The 22210-nt window shown below is 41.2% G+C and overlaps 1 protein-coding gene across 8 annotated transcripts in view; it reads right to left on the minus strand.

Moving 5' to 3' along the window:
• The window catches only part of ZNF148 (zinc finger protein 148), a 146596-nt gene extending 137453 nt beyond the window's left edge, over positions 1-9143 (minus strand). For 4 of the 8 annotated variants that reach the window (XM_070788796.1, XM_070788769.1, XM_070788773.1 and 1 more), the window contains exon 1: positions 8936-9143. The gene's annotated coding sequence lies outside the window, so the exon portion shown is untranslated. Of the gene's footprint in view, positions 1-8058; positions 8604-8935 lie in introns of those variants that run through there. The other 4 variants (XM_070788766.1, XM_070788785.1, XM_070788775.1 and 1 more) reach the window with 2 other exon arrangements.
• Positions 9144-22210: the final 13067 nt, after the last annotated feature.

The following is a 22210-nucleotide window of genomic DNA, read 5'->3' on the forward strand; positions in this document are numbered from 1 at the left end:
AAGAGCCTGGTGGGCTGACGTCTATGGGGTCGCACAGAGTCGGACACGACTGAAGTGACTTAGCAGCAGCAGCAGACAATACCCCTTGGATACTTCCATTGGTGCCTCACACACTGGTCAATGTGTCTTAAAACCAAAGTAGCCATTCTTCCCCATCAACATGGTTCTGCTAAGGGATATAATAATTTCTTTTAATGACACCACCATTCTTACAGTCACCCAAATTAAAAACCCTGGAGTTCCCCTTTTGTTTTTCTCCACTGTTTCCCAAAAGCCCTTTTGCCATCAAATCCTTCAATCTTTCTTTCAATTATTTCTTACATGGCTCCCTTTCCCTTTATTCCCATTACCACCATCCCAACTTTGATTCTCAGTACTTCACACTTCTGTCATAGCCTTCTTTGTCTTCTAGTTACTAGGTTCTCTTCATTGCAAAAAAAACCCAGAGAAACGAACAAAACAGGTAACCAGATAAACACTCTTAAACCCACTCAAAAATCAATGGTTCTCCACTACATACCGAGTCAAGTTAAAACTCTATTTCCAAAAAATAGAAACTACTCAATTTTCCAATAATCATGGAATAGATAAACACTCTGGTATATTCACATAATGAACCCCAAAGAGCAATGAAAAAGAATGAATCTCACAGTCATATGGTGAGCACAGGAAACCAGATACAGAAGTATGATTCCCCTAATATGAAAACATAACAAAACTATTCTGTGTGACAGAGGTTAGTATAGTAATTACTTTTGGTTGAAGGCGGCATAAACTTAGAGGAGACACATGAGGAAACCTTCTGGGATGTTAAGAATGTTTATACTGAACTGGGTGATGATTACATAAATGTAAACCTAAGAGAAACAATTAAACTGTACTCAAGATTTGAGCGTTCTATATAAGTCATTTCCCAACAAATTTTTAAGAACCACTTTAGCCTGGATATTTAGGTATCTATTTAACTTTTATTTTCCTCCATTCATCAACATGAACCCTAAATTCCAGTTCATGTAGACCACCAATTACTTAATATATCCAGAATTTTTCTATCAGTCATATCACTTCTTTCTGGAGTGCCAACCCTCACCATCATGCCTACTATAATCTTATTTATCCTTCAAGCTCTAAGCTATGTACCAATTCTTCACAAAGTTGAATCTGCCATAGTACTTCTGTCAGACAGATGTGTACACATTTTTGTTCCAGGACAAACTCTTGAAGAATATGAACATGTTTACATCATATATAAATGTGTATCCTTCACACGGCCTACCATAGAACCTTGCACACAGTAAGTATATAAAATTATTTCCTGACTGAATAAATCCGGGCAGATCATCAAAAGCACCCTCCAATCTAACCCCTCCTTCTCAAAACCATCTATCACTGTCTTCACTCACAGTTCATTGCTCGGCTTACCTATTTAATCATTCAACAAACAACTGAGAACCTACTCATGCAGGAAACTGTATCTATTCTAATGTACCCCACCAAACTATCCAAAGATGTAATCCAATTGCAGTTGCTGCCTTGTACATCTTTCCCCAACTCTCATTTCCTAGTCATCTTCCCCTCTTCACTCCATCCAATCAAATCTCACACCTTCATTTATAATCCTCCTGTTATCAAGCGAATTCAAGCCCGTCTTAGCTTCTCCTGTAGCCTCCAAACTGGGCTTTCCTCACCTCCAGTCATACTCTGCCACCACACTATCCCCAATCTATCTTGTATGGTATGGCTATCATCAGACTAAGGTATCTAATACATAGTCCTTGATTCAATTCTCTACTCAAAAAAGTTCAATAGCTGTACAGTAATGATATATGTTAGCATGCTTTAAATCCTAGATTAACATACTTTAATCCTCAAACCCTCACAATAACCCTTGCCAGAAGGTGTAATGATTATCAATTTCCTGATGAGAAAACTGGGTCTCAGAAAGGAAGTAATTCTCTCCACAACCATCGTGGAGGTAAACAGAAGGGCTAAGACTAAAACCTAGCTTGCTTGCTTACCAAGCACAGCACTATGTCATATCAAATACAAACTACTTAGCTTAGCTTTCAAGGCCATCCATTTTCAACTCAACCCCAACTGAGCTTTCCTATCTTATACCATACTCATGAACTCTTTATTACAAATTACAGGTTATGATCAATTAATTCATCATGAAATCAGTTTAGTAAGTGACAGCCATCCTTTTTTTCTTTTTAGTCAAAGAGAACAAGAGAAAACATACAGTGCCTCCACCGTGGTAAGGACAGTTACTGTTATTGAAACTTTGTGTTCTAAACATACACACATTCATACATGCATATATTAGGTGAAGATGTGAAACATTTTCCTTACTGTGGACCATAGTAAAATAAAAAAAAAAACTAAAACCAACACACTCGTCTCCACATCTCCTTGACTTCTCACCACCACATTTTTGCTTCCTCAGGTTGGAATGTTCTTTCGAGTAATTTCTGCCAGTTGGAATCCCTATCCCTTCAAAGACTAGCTAAAATGTCACTTCCATGCTACTAAATGCCGTCCCAGGCTTTCCCTTAATCAAATGTTTTTTCCACCTTTTAACTTTAGTAACATTTGGTACTTTTCTCCTAATATATTTGTGATCATACTGTGTAGTCTTCTGTGCTCAAGTCTAGCCCCTCTATTAGAATTAAGTCCCAAAGGATTTATCCTTGAGTGCATCTAACAATGCTTTTGCACATAACAAATGTGCATTATCTGTTGACTAAAGAAAACTCACCCCTTTACTTTCTGAAACTTGTTATAAATCATCATCATAATTTCCACTACATTTCAAACTTTTGAAACTCTCATCCTTCAAAGTCTTATCATCTTCCTCTCAAAATCAGCCATTTCAAATAATCCTCTACTTTCAATCTTCTCTTGCTTCCCTTTAACAATAACCTGTCACATATCAATAACTTTTTTTCTTTCAGAATCATATTTTCCATCAAACAACACCATTTCTTCTCCATCTGTTTATATTCCACTTTATTCCTAGTTCTTCAACATCCATAATGATAAGTCTTAACATTCTTTCCTTTTCTCATCAACTAGACTTCAATTATTTCAATTCATTTATGGTGAACATATTTCCGTCAGCCTCATTAAATCCTTGTAGAAAAAGCCAGGTTATGAATAAACTGAAACAAACAAAACGTATAGACAGTTCAGATAAATTATCTCAGACACTCTCATTCATTCATTTATTCAACAAACATGTGTCTACTGGATATATGCCCTCAATTTTCTTGTCTATTCTATTCTGTAATTCAGAAAGCAGCTCTGAGAAAAGCATTCAGGAAAATGCCAGGATAACAGAGCCAAGTTGACTCATTCTCTTCACTCACAGAGACCAAGTCATTTGTGGGGTATACAGGCTCAAAAAAGAAGACAAACTAACAGTTTTACTAGATATACCTGAGAACTGACACCATCCCCCCACAAGCTGTTCCAAAGGGACCTCAAAATCTACCCAGCAAAGGTGAATCTGAAAAGGAACAAACCATTAAGAGTAGTGAAAATGAAACAGGCAGAAAGCATTCAGACAAAAATAGATTCAGACTCTAGGTTCATTCTAGGGCTGTAAGAGAAATTTGGAGCAGTTTAGTTCCTCTCCTGAGATCTCTAAGGAATCTTTTCAAATATCTAGCTAAAGTTTGGGACATGTAAATCCTCTCCCCAAACCTAAGCCAATATTCATTTCTCCATTTTCTGAACTCCTAAAGCAATTATTGTCTATAAAACTCATTTGGGAACTTAATCATAAACCATCTTGTAATGAACTGTTAACAAACAGAGCCAGAATTTATTTACATATTAAAGTCAGTGTGGTCTTCTTTAAAATAGTTACCTTGGCAGGCTACCACTTACTTATTTTTTATTCACTCCGTCTATCCAACCATCTGATGCACTTAACCAACATTCATCTAGTACCTACTGCCACTGTTCAAAGTATTTCCAAATTCCTCTTTGGAAGTATATTCCAAAGTTAATAAGTCAACCAAGAAAATCATCCCCATTTCTGTGTTACTTAAATCTAAACCAAAATTATTTTTTATTCACTCTGATACTAACAGAGCCTCGGTATTTCTAAAAATCAAATCTTTCAAACTAAAAAGATTTGTCCCAATAAGACCATTCAGAATAACATTATGCCGGTATTATTTGTAACTGTGCTATCCTAGAGTTTATGAACTCTTACAGGATAGGGACCATATTTTACTCATCTTTATAGACTCCCTCCCCTCAACAGCACACTACAAGTACTCAATAAATAAGTAAATTGGATAGAATGTGCTAGACATTAAATCAGAAAAGGTGTTCCAAAAACCTTTTAAACACTACCACTCAAAGTGACTACCAAAATACAAAAATTCCCATTTGGAGGTATACTTTTGGTATTTGTTTTAAAAAATCAGTTTTCTGAAAGAACAGAGGGTTGTGGGGAGAGAATGGAGGATTGCTGGAGAGAGATGGGAGGAATGTGGGAGAAAAACAATTGTGTGAGGGACAGAAATGTTGGCTTCCCCTGTGGCTCAGTGATAAAGAATTTGCCTGCCAATGCAGGAGCCACTGGAGATGCAGGTTTGGTCCCTGGGTCTGAAAGATCCCCTGGAAAAAGAAATGGCAACCCACTCCAGTATTCCTTTTGGGAAATCCCATGGACAGAAAAGCCTGGCAGGCTACAGTCCATGGGGTCTCCAAGAATCCGACACAGCTATACGACTGACCACACAAGCGTAAGCACTGTGGAAGAGAACAGGAAATCTGGAGAAAGAAAGGGTAATTTGGAAAAGAAGGAGTAACTGTGAGAGTGACAAAGACATGGAATTTGGGGATACATGTGGAATTGTAAGAGAGATGGCAATTCTGGGAGGAAAAAGAAGAGTGGATTTTAGAAAAAGAGTTTTAGAAAAGAATAGGGAATTGTGGGGAAAAAAAGAAAAAGTCAGTTTTCTGAAATCTTACACTGTTATGGGATTACTTCACAACTGTATTTCTCCCTCTAAAAGAATAAAAATACCATAAATTCCTTGAGGGTAGAAACTTCATCTAACACTTTTTTATTAAATCCTCAAAATGAATTAGACAGATTCTTAAAACAGCTAAAGATCTCTAAGTAGTCATTTAGGCCTGAGGTAAGAAAATCAAAATTAAACCAGCCTCCAGTTTCAAACCAGATTTACTCAGATTAAACTAGCCTCAAATTAGAAGAGAACCTTTGGTCCCATCCATTAGATGTTTCTGCAGGACTATTACAGTTCCAGTCTAATCCATTCTGTTGTCTTCCCTTAAATCTAAAGGCCTTCCCCAGTCAGATAGCCCTTTGTTCTTCACTATCTCCAATACACACTCTCTCTGTCTCACACACACACATACACAATTCTGTCTGTAATACTCATAGTGCTCAGCAATTTCACAGTCCCACTACTAACAGTAAGGTGAATCCTACTTTCTATCAGTCATTCAACAAGTACTTATTAAGCACTTAAGAATCAAGCTGTTGTGAATTTTCCCAGAAATTAAAGTGTCAGCTCTAGAGCAGGTTACAATCTAGCTACTATTTGCAAAACAAACAGAAAAAATTACCATAAACAAATATAAGATTTAGCACTATAGAATCAACATGTGAATGTTGTTTTTATTCAACATGTAAGGAGGAGTCTCAAGAGCTAGGGTTACTTAAAACAAGACTCTTAAAAAGGGGAGCAAGACCTTTCTATACTCCCAATATCTGTCACCCTGACTCGGGAATGTTGAACCTCATACCAAATTTCAAAAACCAACATTTCAAGAATCTACAATAAATGAGCAGATGCTCTTTCCCACCATATTCCCAACATATCAGTGACTTAAATATGCTAATTTCCTTAATGATTGTCACAAATCTGTCTCACCAATGTACTTTAAATCTCCTTCAGAGCCAACTATATCCAAATGTCTTGAGACTTCTTTACCTTTTCTTCAATTCCCCACAAAATTATCACCATCTCCACCATAACCTGTCCCTCATCCTCCTCTCCCTCTTACCAATTTCCCCATCCCCCAGCCCACAAAGAAACACATAATCACACTGACCCATTCTTTCCTAAAAAACATAAGACACCACCAAAGCCTGGAAAGAATAATCAAAGATCGTTTTAATCCATTCCCAGATTCCCCACACTAAAACTCTCCAGAAGCCTGTCAAAGAATTCTGCACTGTTGACCTGGTAACTACTTTTAAGAAGAACAACTATCACTGCCAAGCAACTCCCCCTCATCTCTAAGCAGCGACACTTAGGCTGCAAAGATGCTGTTTCCTACAACCTAGTCTTTCCTAAAGGTCCACCAATCTAACTTCCCTTACTCGTCTCACCCAGTTTTTCCAGTCTAATTTTAAATGTTTTTTTCCTTTAAGAATATTAAATATATGACATCAAATTAAAAAGCTAAAATAATAACTATCAAAGTTTGAAAAGGAGGAGGAAAAAAAGGATAATGGCAATGACAAATCCTTTCCACTCAGAGTAAGAATAAGAAGTCTCTTGACTCCTTTTTAATGTCACTTTGATCAGTCAAGAAATAAGAATACATACATATTACCTGGAGACCTAGAGAAAAGCATGGTTAAGAACTACAAAAAATGCTTAGAAGCAGTCTCTGGAAAGTGGGGCTGTAATGGACAGGTGAGACAGGGGTTACTGCTTTTCATTATAAGCTCCCTCAGGACAATTTTTAAAATTACGTACATGTATTATTTTATATAATTTAATGGAGAGAAAACAATGATATACTTTATTTAAATCCATTAAACTTATAAAAACTAAAAGAACTGATAATATATAGTGCCAGTGAGGGGGAAGGAAACAGATCTTCTCATACTATGATGACAATAAAAATGGGTACAACCTACTATGTAATATATTGAAACTCTTAAAAAGAATGAATAACTCTATAAATGTACTGACATAGAAAGTTTTCCAATCTTTTAAAAATAATCCTGAATTATTTCTATAAAAATTTTTAATAAAAGCCCCTCTCGACTCAAATGTTAAACTGTATCCTCCTTTAGAGTTATTTCCTAAAAGAACAAATGACTGAATTTTCCCATCGCTCCCCTAAATTTCTATCTTCCCCTTTAATTCCTCCACCCTCTATATCCATAAAAGGATTTTTCATACTACTCTCTCCTCAGTTTAATTAATATTACAATGCAATGTGTATATAGTCTTTAATAATATAAAACATGAATAATTTTCAGATAAATCTTAAGGGTATGGTTTTAGCCCAGGGTTCCCTCTTGGAAATAAATCCAGTCTGGTGTGAGCTCAGCAAACCCAATAGCCTGGGTACATTTCCTGATAGGGAAATACTAATATTCCCTCCAACCTGGCTCTAGAATCACCCAGCCTCTTCAGGTTCCCCTAGACTTCAAAACAGCCAGTTCTGACCTCCTTGCAACTTCTTAAGACCAAAACAGATATCCTCATCCTCCCTTCTGCAGCTGCACACTTTGTAGGCTAATGCATTTTCTTCAATACCACCATGCCTTAGTGAGGGTATATATTCAGGAACCATGAGTGGAAAAGATCTCCAACCAGCAGAGAGGAACCAATAACCAGGGTTATGGAACCAGTCCTGTCAATCAGACTAATCTGAGCTACAAATGGGGCCTCCAAAGAAGGGCCACCATGCATGGACTCTCCCCACCATTAATTATAACCCTGTGTACTGCAACCCAAGCTGAATAACACGGCAACAGTTCTCTTGGACCAGATAAGCTGGGCAGTGAAGAAGAAAACCGCCAAGTCAAGTAATTTCCATTCCAGCATCTGCCAGTAGTGTTCAGTTCACCCAGCCACTGGTAAGTGATAATATTTCAAAATTGCTAAAATCTAAACCCTGTGGCCTAGCGAATGCCTGTAGGCCGGGCATCTTCTTAAGGTCCGCTTCAGAGATTCTCAGACTCACTGGTGCAGTTCTAAAGCTTCTCAGACCAAACTACTACACTCTGATTCTCAGTGACCCCCAACCACTGTCAGTACCCACACTTACCAGATGTCATCTTACAGAAGAGCCCAAACAGGTTCGGAACTAGGCCATCCTGGCCCATCTGGAATAACTCTTTAGTCTTTGGACCAACATTTACTAATTTTGCTACATCTGTCTATTCTATCATGCATTCTCTTCATATTCTCTGGTATTAAACACTCCCTCTTGCTTCAAACCTACCCTTTCTATTCAGGGAAACTCCTCATATCCCGTCTTTCCTTTCCTTAGAAACGCTTGAGTTCTTTCCACAACGAAATACCTAATGTATCTACACAATGAACACCCCCCGGAATCCTCAAGACTCCTCCACAGCCGCCCCCTGCATTCCTCCACCTACCTGGCATCTTCCCCTCCGGCCTCTCTCCTAGTGCACGCTCCCACTACGTTTCCTGCAAGGATTCCCTTTTCTCCAACCCCTGCCCTTCCCTTCTCCCAAAGAACACATTCAGGCAGCAACAGTGACTGAGGCCTGCGGTGCATAAAGCACTGCACCAGGCACGGCAGACAAGAGACCTGGTGTCTCCCTAGGCTTTTCACACCCACATCCAGCACCCTCGGGCCACCCCGTGCCACCATCCCACCTCCTTCCCTACCTCTGACACCCGCTTCAGGCCTCGGAGGCTGCCTTCTCGCTTCAACCACCCCCGTCATTATCCTTTCTCAACCCCCCAACCCACCATCCGCGCCCTGCTTCCTCCCGTCCCCCAACCTGCTCCTGCGTTTCCCTCGGCCTTGGCCGGTCCCGGGGCCACCCCCAGCCTCGCCACGGCTCGCTCCCCCCCGGGTCAGGCCGTTACCGCCGCGCGCTCCCCCCGCGCGCCGCCCCCTCCCCCTCCCTCGCCCTCCCCCGGGCCCGGGCCTGCCAGGCCGAGCGCTTTACCGCGGGCGGGCGCCGAGTCGCGCGGTCACCGACTGCAGGCGGCGGCAGCTTCAACCTTTCTAGGGGCCTTGAGAGGAGGGGAAGGGGGGAGGGGGGAGAACTTTTGCTGTGGCAGCTTCGGCAACAGCTCCCACCCCTGCGCCTTTCTCCTCTTCCTCCCCCTCCTCCTCCTCCTCTTCCTCCTTCTCTTCCTCCTCCCAGAGCAGTAGAGACGCAGACATGCCGCGTCTAGAGCGCCGCCGCGGTCGCCGCCACTGCCGGCGCGGTGCATTGTGGGAAGCCCCGCACATGGGAAGCGCTCCGCGGCGCCCGCCCTCCTTGGGCCGGGGACCAGGCTGAGGAGACCCAGCGTGGCTTCGATTCCGGCGCCTGCGTGTCACCAGACCGGCGTGGTCCGGGAAGCTGGCCCTGAGCCGCAGGGTCCCTTCGGGCTGGACCCGGAAGGAAAGCAATTTGAAAAAGATCAGAACTGAGGAAACGTCTTTGAGATGGGGGTCCGGCTTCAGTATAAATCAGTGCCTAACTCCCTGAGACGTGGAGGACTCAGTGGTCGGGTGCATTTCAGGCCCAGGGCAAAGGAATGGTCGGGTGGGGACCCAGGTGAAAGGTTATCTATCAGAGTTTGGGGGCTTTTTCGTTTCTCCTCTCTTCCCCAGCCCTCTCCGCTGTGACCCCCAGTCACTACCATCCCAAATGCTACCTGTCCCACAGGCGGTAGCCCTGCGCCCTTGAATCTAGAAAACCCCTTTAGTGTCTGCAAACATACGCAAGGTGTGAGCACAGGAAAGGATCAAGAGACCTAGCCCTGGATCCTATTGGGCAAGATCTTACATGGTGTTTCCCCTTCACTTAACTTCGGGCCCAAAACGTCTCTGTATGGCAAAAACTTGGTAATGGTCTATGTAGAGCTAGAATTGCACAGTTAATGTCTCAAGACTTGGAGGACCTTTAAGTGACCTTAGCCAAACTGTGACCTCCTTAATGGTGCCTTTATTCAACTAACATTTATTGGGCGCTGTGAGGTGTCGTGCATAATGCAGTGGCTTACAATTACTCATCTTTGTGTCCACACCCTAGCACAAGGTCAGCCATGTAAAATAGATGCTCAGTGAGTGTTGATTGTGAGATCAGAAAGGTATCATGGGATGAAACACCTTCATTAAGATTTCTTCATAATAGTCTGAAGATTTATTTAGCGTCTCTCTGCAATACTTAAATATAACCCCTGAGAGGAAAGGGAAAGGGAAATCATTAAAATATCTATATAACCATTTCTGGAGTTCTTCTTCCCTTCTCCACACCCACCTTCTCACCCCTTGCCAAATGAATCTTCATTCGAATAGTGCTTTTTGGCAAAACTCCAAACTCCTGCATTATGCACTTGTGATGGCACTGAATTAGATTAGTGTCTGCAAGGTTAATGTTCCCCCAGGCATTAACCTTAGTAAATCGTGATGCCTGTTTAGAAATAGCAGAAGCCCAGAGGTTCAGCTTAATTTAGACACAGGTAACTAAGAAAAAGCAAGGGTAAACCACAGCTCCACAGTCAACTCTTCCTGTGCTTTCTTCATTAAAAAATATAAATTTTAATAAGATGACAGTGCATATTCTGAACGCTAATTGCAACAAAACATTGATACAAGCTAGAGCAAGGGACAGTTATCTGGAGGACAGCCTTCTGGCAACTTCTAGCATCTGCAATGGCATCAAATTCAGATATTAAAAAAAAAAACACCTCTGGCAGCAAAGAGGCAGACACTGAATATTAGGTAATAGGAAAACTAATAACTAAAAAGAATTAAAGGCCTGGAGATTTCACCCAGTAGGCTAAGATTGATTGGCCTATCATCAGGAATAGACCTAGTTCTCTACTCAGTACCATAACTAAGAAATAATAGAGGAATAACTGTCTAACATGGGCAGAATAAAGAGCATAAAGTGATGACACGGAGCAAGTTTAAGCCTTTGGTAGGTTAAACTTCTGGTAATACTTCTCAGAGCCCCAGTCTGCCTTCTTCATGCTCCTCTTGCTCACTTCCCCAATACCAATCCTAGGCATTCAGCCTACTTTCCTTTAAAAAAAAAATTACTAATTAAAGACTCACAAGAAATTGCAAAAATAGTATAAGGAGTCCCATTTACCCTTCACTCATCTTCCCCCAATGGCAACAGAGTTTTAGAAATATATCAACACCAGGAAATTGACAATGGTACAATATTTTTTAGTAGACTGAGAAGGCAATGGTACCCCACTCCAGTACTCTTGCCTGGCAAATCCCATGGACGGAGAAACCTGGTAGGCTGCAGTCCATGGAATCGCTAAGAGTTGGGCCCAACTAAGTGACTTCACTTTCACTTTTCAATTTCATGCATTGGAAAAGGAAATGGCAACCCACTCCAGTGTTCTTGCCTGGAGAATCCCAGGGACGGGGGAGCCTGGTGAGCTGCTGTCTATGGGGTCGCACAGAGTCAGACACGATTGAAGTGACTTAGCAGCAGCAGCAGCAGAACTTATTTCTTACCATTTTTAAAAAAACATTTGTGTGTGTGTGTGTATTGCACAATTTTGGGCTTCCCAGGTGGCACTCAGTTCACTTCAGTTGTTCAGTCGTGTCCGACTCTTTGTGACCCCACGGACTGCAGCACGCCAGGCCTCCCTGTCCATCACCAACTCCCGGAGTCCACCCAAACTCATGTCCATTGAGTTGGTGATGCCATCCAACCATCTCATCCTCTGTCGTCCCCTTCTCCTCCTGCCCTCAATCTTTCCCAGCATCAGGGTCTTTTCCAATGAGTCAGCTCTTCGCATAAGGTGGCCAAAGTATTGGCGTTTCAACCTCAACATCAGTCCTTCCAATGAACACCCAGGATTAATCTCCTTTTGGATGGACTGGTTGTATCTCCTTGCTGTCCAAGGGACTCTGAAGAGTGTTCTCCAACACCACAGTTCAAAAGCATCAATTCTTCAGGGCTCAGCTTTCTTTATAGTCCAACTCTCACATCCATACATGACCACTGGAAAAACCATAGCCTTGACTAGAAGGACCTTTGTTGACAAAGTAATGTCTCTGCTTTTTAATATGTTGCCTTGGTTGGTCATAACTTTCCTTCCAAGGAGTAAGCATCTTTTAATTTCATGGCTGCAATCACCATCTGCAGTGATTTTGGAGCCCAGAAAAATAAAGTCAGCCACTGTTTCCACTGTTTCGCCATCTATTTGCCATGAAACAATGGGACTGGATGCCATGATCTTAGTTTTCTGAATGTTGAACTTTAAGCCAACTTTTTCACTCTCCTCTTCCACTTTTCTCAAGAGGCTCTTTAGTTCCTCTTCACTTTCTGCCATAAGGGTGGTGTCATCTGCATATCTGAGGTTATTGGTATTTCTCCCGGCAATCTTGATTTCAGCTTGTACTTCTTCCAGCCCAGCGTTTCTCATGATGTACTCTGCATAGAAATTAAATAAGCAGGGTGACAATATACAGCCTTGATGTACTCCTTTTCCTATTTGGAACCAATCTGTTGTTCCATGTCCAGTTCTAACTGTTGTTTCCTGACCTGCATATAGGTTTCTCAAGAGGCAGGTCAGGTGGTCTAGTATTCCCATCTCTTTCAGAATTTTCCACAGTTTATTGTGATCCACACAGTCAAAGGGTTTGTGTCAATAAAGCAGAAATAGATGTTTTTCTGGAACTCTCTTGCTTTTTCGATGATCCAGTGGATGTTGGCAATTTGATCTCTGGTTCCTCTGCCTTTTCTAAAACCAGCTTGAACATCTGGAAGTTCTTGGTTCATGTATTGCTGAAGCCTGGATTGAAGAATTGGTGCCACTAGTGGTAAAGAATCTGCCGGCCAATGCAGGAGACATCAGAGATGCAGGTTCAATCTCTGGGTCAGGAACATCCCCTAGAGTAGGAAATGGCAACCCATTCCAGTATTCTTGCCTGGAAAAAATTCTATGGGCAGAGGAGCCTGGCAGGCTATAGTCAATGGGGTTGCAAAGAGTCAGACACAACTGAGCACCTGTCAGCAGCATGTACAATTTTATTCCATGTGTCATTTCTGTACCCTCTACAACCAGGATATGAAACTGCTCCATTATCACAAAAAAAACTCCCTCATGCTACATTCTTGTATTCACAAATTTACCTCCCCTTCTAACTCCCCACACTATCCCTGTTTCCTAGTAACCACCAATCTGTTTTTCATCTCTATAGTTTTGTCATTTCAATAATGTTATATAAACAGAATCATATCGCATGTAACCTTTTGATGTTTTTACCTAACATAATGCCCTTTTCCAGTAGTCATGTATGGATATGAGAGTTGGACCATGAAGGCTGAGCCCTGAAGAATTGATGCTTTGAACTGTGGTGTTGGAGAAGACTTTTGAGAGTCCCTTGGACTGCAAGGAGATCAAACCAGTCAATCCTGAGAAAATCAATCCTGAATATTCTTTGGAAGGACTGATGCTGAAGCTGAAGCTCCAATACTTTGCCCACCTGATGCAAAGAGCCAACTCATAAGAAAAGACCCGGATGCTGGGAAAGATTGAGGGAAGGAGAAGGGGATGACAGAGGATGAGATGGTTGGATGGCATCACCGACTCAATGGACATGAATTTGAGTAAGCTCTGGGAAATGGTGAAGGAAAGGGAAGCTTGATGTGCTGCAGTCCATGAGGTCACAAAGAGTCAAACACTACTGAGCGACTAAACAACAGCAATGGCCTTGAGTTCCATCCATGTTGTGACAGGTTTCAAACATTCATTTCTTGTGATTGTTAAGTGATATTCCATTGTATGGCTGTACCAAAATCTGTTCACCCATTCCCTAGGTGAGGTACATTTGGGTTGTTTCCAACCTTTTTGCTATTATAAGTAAAACTGCTGTGAAAACCTGTGTACATGTTTTTGTGTGTACTTAAATTTTCGTTTCTCTAGGGTAAATACCTAAGATTATGATTGATGCGTCATATGGTAAGTGCATATTTAATTTTTTTAAGAAACTGCCAAACTATTTCCTAGAGTAGCTATTATCCTTTTACCTTCCCATCAATAATGTATGAGAGATCTAGTGTGTCCCCATCCTCATCAGCACTTGATATTATCACTCTTTTTTATTTTAACTGTTTTAATACATATGTAGTGGAATCTCACTGTGGTTCTTTCCCTTTTATTTATTTATTTATTTATTTTTTTGTATGTATGCATATGTCCCCTCCCTCTTGAACCTCCCTCCCACCTCCCATCCCATCCCACCCCTCTAGGTTGTCACCAAGCACCAGTTTGAGCTCCCTGAGTCATACAGCAAATGCCCTCAGGCTGTCTAGTTTACATATGGTGCTGTGTGTGTTTCTTTTTTTTTTTTTTTAATTTTTTTTTTTATTTTTAAAATTAAAAAAATTTCAGGTATACACGTGCTCCCCATCCTGAACCCTCCTCCCTCCCCCCTCCCCATACCATCCCCCTGGGCCATCCCAGCGCACCAGCCCCAAGCATCCAGCATCGTGCACTGAACCTGGACTGGCATCTCGTTTCATACATGACATTTCACATGTTTCAATGCCATTCTCCCAAATCTTCCCCCCCTCTCCCTCTCCCACAGAGTCCATAAGACTGTTCTATACATCAGTGTCTCTTTTGCTGTCTCGTATACAGGGTTATCGTTACCATCTTTCCCTTTTAAAAAGGAGCACTGTCTCCACAAAACTGGTTCCTGAGTAGGATATATGCTCTCTCTCTCTTACTTTCCGTGGTGCATTTTTAAACAAGCTCACCAGCCCATTTGTTGAAGGATACTCAAGTGTCCACCAACAGATGAACAGATAAAAGAATATGTGGTGTATACATACAGTGGAATCTTATATATCTTACATATTACTGCAGAGAAGCACAACTCTCGTGGATAAATTGTTAAATTAATATTAAGCACATACAGCATATATCTTTTTTTCACACCCTTTTTAAGATGGCTCCAGGAAATATCTGTTAAGCAGATGTAGAAATTTCCCTGGGGAAGTGATATGTATAAGCTGCTCAGGATGCAGTTCACAGGTAGAAAACTTTAATGCCCAACAAGCTAAGCAGATAACATGAATAAGTGAGGCAGGCCAGATATAAAGATAACTGACAGTAAAAGGGACAGTAAAGAGCCAGACAGTTCAAGCCAGTCTAAAGGGCATCATCACTACTCATTTCCAGCTGATTATTTCCAAGTGAGAATGTAAAGAGCAAGAAGTCAAGAGAAATCAGGAATCTGAGTTTTGGGGTGAACTCTCCCAACTATTAATGTTGGCAAATAACATTTAAAGTTCTTTAAAACAGGAAAGCATATTAAACAAAACGTGTCTGTGGGTCAGATTCAGCCTACAACCTTCTGGCTCTCTGGCTTCTTTAGAAGAGGAATGTACTTCCATCTCTTGTCCCCAAAGACTTCGCCAGGTCTTCAGAACCTCCTGTATTGACCATCTTCCAAGCTTCCTGGACTTCTCAGGCTCAGGAGGATGTGGAAGTACTACCTTCTCTACTCATGTGTTGCCTGCAGCATGAGCCATTTATAAAGGCTGCTCCTACCTTAAGCAGAAACTTGGCTTTTTTTGTGTGTGCAAAATTCTAAATTCATAACCCTGTCAGCGATTGGGTCACAGGAGCCTGCTCCACTATATCTAGTCCATCCCACTCAATCCAGAAAAGCATGACTTCTCCTGTTCTCAAGGGCCATCTTTTCACAGGACACTTTTCCCTCAGTTCCCGCTTCAGATTTGAAGGAAACTTACTGATCATTGATATGTTCTAAAACTCATGACCAAAACATGGTAACAACTCCAGTGTCCATCAACAGATGTACAGATAGAAGAATATGTGGTGTATACATACAATGGAATCTTATCCAGCTTTTAGAAGGAAGGAAATCCTGCCATTTGTAACAGCATGGATGAACCTGGAGAAAAGTGTGCCAAGTGAAATAAGCCAACAGAGAAAGACAAACACTGCATGATTCCACTTGTATGAAGTATCCAAAATAGTCAAACTCATAGCAGCAGAGACTACAATAGTGCTTACTGAAGGCTGGGGACAAGGGGCACAGGGGAAATGGAATATTATTATTCAATGGGCATAAAGTTTCAGTAATGCAAGATAAATAAGTTCTAGATATCTGCTATACAATATAGTGCCTATAGTTACCAATATAGTATTATTTTCCCTGGACTTCCCTGGTGGTCCAATGGTTAAGACTTCACCTTTCAACGCAGAGGGTATGTGTTCAATCTCTGGGCAAGGAGCTAAGCTCCCACATGTCTCCTGACCAAAAAGCCAAAATATGAAACAGAAGCAATATTGTAACTAATTCAATACAGACTTTTAAAAAAATTGTCCCCATTAAAAATAATCTTAAAAAAAAATTGCTTTCCTGACAAATCTCATGTTAGGTGTTCTCACCACCAAAGAGAGAGAGAGGGAGAGGGGTAGAGAGAGAGAAACACACCCAGAAGGAAACTCTGGGAGGTTTTGGGTATCTCTGACCTTGCCAGTAGTGATAGCATCACCAGGGTTTGCATATGTCCAAATCATCAAATTGTACACATAAATATGTGTTGTTCTGGGTGAAAAGTGAACGTGTTAGTCCCTCAGTCATGTCTGATTCTTTTTGACTCCATGGACTATAGCCTGGCAGGCTCCTCTGTCCATGGAATTCTTCAGGAAAGAATACTGGAGTGGGTAGCCATTCCCTTCTCCAGAGGATCTTCCCAACCCAGGGATAAAATCCAGGTCTCCTACATTACAGGCAGATTCTTTACCATCTGAGCCACCAGGGAAATAAAGCTATTTAATAAATAAAGCTAAAACTAATGAAAGGCCTATTCTTTCCTGCTTAGGATATTGAGTTTAGACAATATCTTAGACAATATTTTTCAGTTTAGGAGGGCAAGTAGCCCTCCACCTCTCAGTAGCCTCTGAGAGAGGTACTGGGTTGCACTAAAGACATTAGCTATGAGATAACTATAGTTGGGAGGGATCCAGGGAAGACCTGAGTGAACATCAAGAACACAGCAATGAATGAAAATAACGCCTTGGGCCAGGATGATATCCGGGGAAAGGAAAAATTAAATAAAGCAACATTATAAGGATAAAATATTATCAGGACCTAGAGATTAGCCTTGTGGTTAAACTAAATCCTTCTTGGTTTAAATCCTATCACTACCACTTAACTAGGTTTGCAACCTTAGCTACTTCTCTGTGTTATCAAGTACTCCATCCAGAAAATGAGACTAATAATAGTAACCTCTTCTTGCAGTTGTTAAGAACATGAAATGGTAATACATTTAAAGTGTTTAAAACAGTTTCTGGCACATAGTTAGTGTTCTTTGTGTTGTAGATATCGTTGTTCAGTTCAGTCGCTCAGTCGTGTCCGACTCTTTATGACCCCATGAACCACAGCACACCAGGCCTCCCTGTCCATCACCAACTCCTGGAGTTCACTCAGACTCATGTCCATTACGTCGGTGATGCCATCCAGCCATCTCATCCTCTGTCATCCCCTTCTCCTCCTGCCCTCAATTTTCCCCAGCATCTTGCTGTTGTTATTCTTACTATTTAAAAGGATTTAAAGACGGTGCTGAACCAAACTGCCTAAAAATAAAATATGATAAGGGCAAAAAGTCAGTTCTTGGAAGTGGACTAAGGCAAGGGAAAAGATAAGAACTATTCAAGTACAAAAAAAGTGATTTGAATGGGAAAATATCTTAGAAAATGTTTAGCTTAGGGAATAAAGACAGTATATGATAGATGGAGCCAAGAAAAATAAGCAATTAAGCTGCAGGGAAAAATAATACATAACATTATTCAAGGGCTTCTCTGATGGCTTAGACAGTGGTGGCTCAGTGATAAAGAATCTGCTTGCAATGCAGGAGACCTGGGTTCGATCCCTGGGTTGGGAAGATCCCCTGGAGGAGGGCCTGGCAATCCACTCCAGTATTCTTGCCTGGAGAATCCCCATGGACAGAGGAGCCTGGTGGGCTACAGTCCATACAGTCACAAAGAGTCAGACATGACTGAGGAACTAAGCACAACATTATTTAAAGAATTTATTTCTGAGCATAATTTTTGCCTGAATAATTTTATTTATAAGGCTAATGAAATTGTAAAGATGCTTGCTATTTTCTACTCAGCAAGTACAAATGAATCAAGCTCCTACCTCTCCTTTCCCAAAGTTTAAGCAGAATGAAGAAAAGTTAACTACTGTTATATGTATTAAAGCTGTGGGTTTCCATAAAATAGAAAGAATGGCAATTTGAAATTTTTATCATTCTAGAGCTTTCAAAGATTTCATAATTTAGCTTATTGTCAGATAGTGTGATATAATGTGGAGATGATTTTTTTCTTGTTTTTACTATCTTTTATAATTTAAATTTTAAAAGCACATCAGAATTCCAGCCTTACCAGAGAATCTTAAAAATACCCTGTTGCTAAACAATTGTTTTTTTGGGCTCCAAATTCACTGCAGATGGTGACTGCAGCCATGAAATTAAAACATGCTTGCTCCTTGGAAGAAAAGTTATGACCAAACTAGACAGCATATTAAAAAGCAGAGACATTACTTTGCCTACAAAGGTCCATCTAGTCAAAGCTATTGTTTTTCCAGTGGTCATGTATGGATGTGAGAGTTGGACTATAAAGAAAGCTGAGCCCTGAAGAACTGATGCTTTTGAACTGTGGTGTTGGAGAAGACTCTTAAGAGTCCCTTGGACTGCAAGTCCATCCTAAAGGAAATCAGTCCTGAATATTCATTGGAAGGACTGATGCTGAAGCTGAAACTCCAATACTTTGGTCACCTGATGTGAAGAACTGACTCATTGGAAAAGACCCTGATGCTGGGAAAGATTGAAGGCAGGAGGAGAAGGGGATGACAGAGGATGAAGATGGTTGGATGGTATCACCGACTCAGTTGACATGAGTTTTAGTAATCTCTGGGAGATGGCGATGGACAGGGAAGCCTGGCGTACTGCAGTCCATGGGGTTGCAAAGAGTTGGATACGACTGAGCTACTGAACTGAACAGAAACAATTGTGAGGGCCTCCCTGATGACTCAGTGAGTAAAGAATCTCCTGCAATGCAGGAGACAGAGGTTCAGTCCCTGGGTCAGGAAGATTCCCTGGAGGTGGAAATAGCAACCCACTCCAGTATTCTTGCCTGGAGAATCCCATGGACAGAGGAGACTGGCAGGTCATAGTCTATGGGGTCTCAAAGAGTCGGACACAACTGAGTGACTAAGCATTCACACAAACAATTGTGATCACACAAATAAAGATCAACACAATGAAGGAGTTCCTCCAAAATGACCATCTTCCTCCTTGGGATAAACATTTACAAAAAGCACATATGCAAGACTCAGCAAAAGAGATAAAAGAGGTCCTGGATTGCACTGAAGTTCATCAGCTATAAGATAGCTATAGTTTGGAGGGATTCAGGGGGAGACACAGGCGAAGGGTCAAGATGCACAAGAATGGAGTGCTAGGGTTGAGGCTGTCACCACTGAAGTGATCATCCAGTCAGCCTCAGGCCCCACAGCATGTGGGTCTCCATGTGTGCTCCACTGAACTCTAACACAGAGAGACATGAATCCCAATAACTGATATCTGTAGGTACAGCCTCAAATCAACAAAGAACCATTAATATTTCAGGCAAAGCCAGAGAAGTGTGCAATACTTTTGGAAAGTTCCCATTGTTTTTTCAGTTGTTTTTTTTAATGTTTTGGTATTTACAAGAGTAAATATCAATGTTTGGAAACTCCACTTATATCAAATATTGCATTCCTCAAGATGCCAGAGAGTAGAGATATTACTGGAGAAGGCAATGGCACCCCACTCCAGTACTCTTGCCTGGAAAATCCCATGGACGGAGGAGCCTGGTAGGCTGCAGTCCATGGGGTTGCTAAGAGTCGGACACGACTGAGTGACTTCACTCTCACTTTTCCCTTTCATGCATTGGAGAAGGAAATGGCAACCCACTCCAGTGTTCTTGCCTGGAGAATCCCAGGGACGGGGGAGCCTGGTGGGCTGCCGTCTATGGGGTCGCACAGAGTCGGACACGACTGAAGCGACTTAGCAGCAGCAGCAGCAGAGATATTACAAAAGAGAAAAATAAAAGTACAATTTAGTTATTGTGAAACCTTTATTATATGCCCTTTGGCACACATTGTTGGAAGAAACATTGGTACCATCAGTCTTAAAAAGTGCTGTGAAAAGGACTTTCTCGACTTCGTATGAAGGGGAACCCTGCTCAGTGTTATGTGGCAGCCTGCAAGGGAGGGGAGTTTGGGGGAGAATGGATACATGCAGATGCACTGAAACTGAAACTTCACTGAAACTTGCTCTTCATATGAAACTATCACAACAGTGTTAATCAGCTATAGCCCAGTACAAAACAAAAGGTGTTTTAAAAACTGCATAGGTTGTACTCTGGAATCTCAGGAAAGGAGAATACTGGCATTAAAATTTGGATATATAGTAAGATAACATTAAATGCACTGAAAACCTACATGAAGTATGGATTCTAATATTAACTCAAAAGTTTAATATTGGGACTTCCCTGGTGGTCCAGTGGCTAAGATTCTGCACTCCCACTGCAGAGAGCCTGGGTTCAATCCCTGGTCAGGAAACTAGATCCCAAACACTGCAACTAAAGATCCTTCGTGCCACAACTAACACCCAGAGCAGCCAAATAAACAAATAAATAATTTTTTTTAAAGTTTCCTACTTACATATAGCTACTTTGCACTAAGAGAAAAGCACACTATACTGCAGATTTCCTGACAGTCTGCCCTCTGTCGCAGCAAGCCTATTTATTGAAGGACCAAAAGTCTCTTCAGGCACAGATAGACATTCTGACCTCATTTCTGACCTCTTCCTGGGCAGACAGTAGAGAATAATGTCACAGAGTGCCACACCATTTGAATCGGAGACCATCTCTCAAATAATTTTTTTTTAATGTAATATCACTAGGGTGAGGAGCAGCATTTACTTCTTTCATTCAGCAATATTTTTTGAATGCCTAGCAGTATCAGGCGATGTGCTGAATGTTACTGCTATTCATGTCCTTGAAAAATATGTACATTTGTTCTTTTATTCATCAACTAGATCATTCCTGAATATTTGGTACTATAGTAAATACTAGAAATACGATGGTAAATAAAATATTCTTCCCCCAGCCCTTGAAAAGGCGTTTACAGTCTTCATTCAGCTGAAGTCAAACACGTAAGGAAGCCGCTTCACTAGAGGATGATACGCTATGGGACGGACAAGCCAGGCTCCCCGGGGGGACGTGGCTCAACCTTAGGCCGGCAGCTCTCCCTTCCCAATATAAGACCAAAGCAGAGACCTGAAAGGTAATGGGCTGGGGTTCTGATGGAGTCCTGAACAGATAAGGAGATGGCGAGTACAGAGTCCCAGAGCCAGGGAGAGCTCTATGCACAGACAGAGCTCGGTGTCTTCACCAAACTGCCAGTCATTCAGAATGAATGAGTGCAGAAAGTGGTAAAAAAAAAAAAAAAAAACAAAAAACTGAGAGACTGCAGTGGAAAGCACCAGCCAACTCCGGAGTGCCTCGTGGGCTACCTTGTGTTATCTGACCTTTATCCTGAGAGCAGGTTTCCCAGAAGTGTGGCCAAGTGGTGACCAAGATTTTAGATGGTGTGCAAACCAATGTGTGTTTCTTTCTTTCTTTTTTTTGGTAGCTAATGGATTTTATATGCGTTAGAAAATACATAATGCAAGTATCCAACATATTCTCTTACATTATTGCTCAAGATGGGACTGAGCAACAAAAGTGATTTAATTCACACAATTTTAAAATATATTATCACTGGTACATGGACAACCATAAAAGATGGACATTTTGGAGAAACTGCCTGAGACCCAGAGATTGCCTTTGAAAAATTTTATACAGTAAAGTATCAGGACAAGACTTTTGAAGTCAGAAAGAACACTCTAGTTGTGGACAATGCATTAGGGAAGTGTTCATGAAATTTCTGATTGAATTCCATTAGAGGATTCTGAAATCAAATTTAAAGTTGTAACTGGCAGGGTTTCTTCAATGAAATGTAATAGAAGAGAATAAATAATATCAGACAGCTTCACACTAACGATACTTTTAACTATATTATGTTCATGTGTGCATGCGTGTGGCTCTTCACTGGATTATACTGTAAAATGTTTTTTCTCCTGTAAGTCAAGTTCAAAGAAAGTTTAAAAGCCTCTGAAAATAGACCAGTTAAG

The sequence above is a fragment of the Bos indicus genome, chromosome 1 (assembly GCF_029378745.1).
Source record: "Bos indicus isolate NIAB-ARS_2022 breed Sahiwal x Tharparkar chromosome 1, NIAB-ARS_B.indTharparkar_mat_pri_1.0, whole genome shotgun sequence".
NCBI classification, from domain to species: domain Eukaryota; kingdom Metazoa; phylum Chordata; class Mammalia; order Artiodactyla; family Bovidae; genus Bos; species Bos indicus.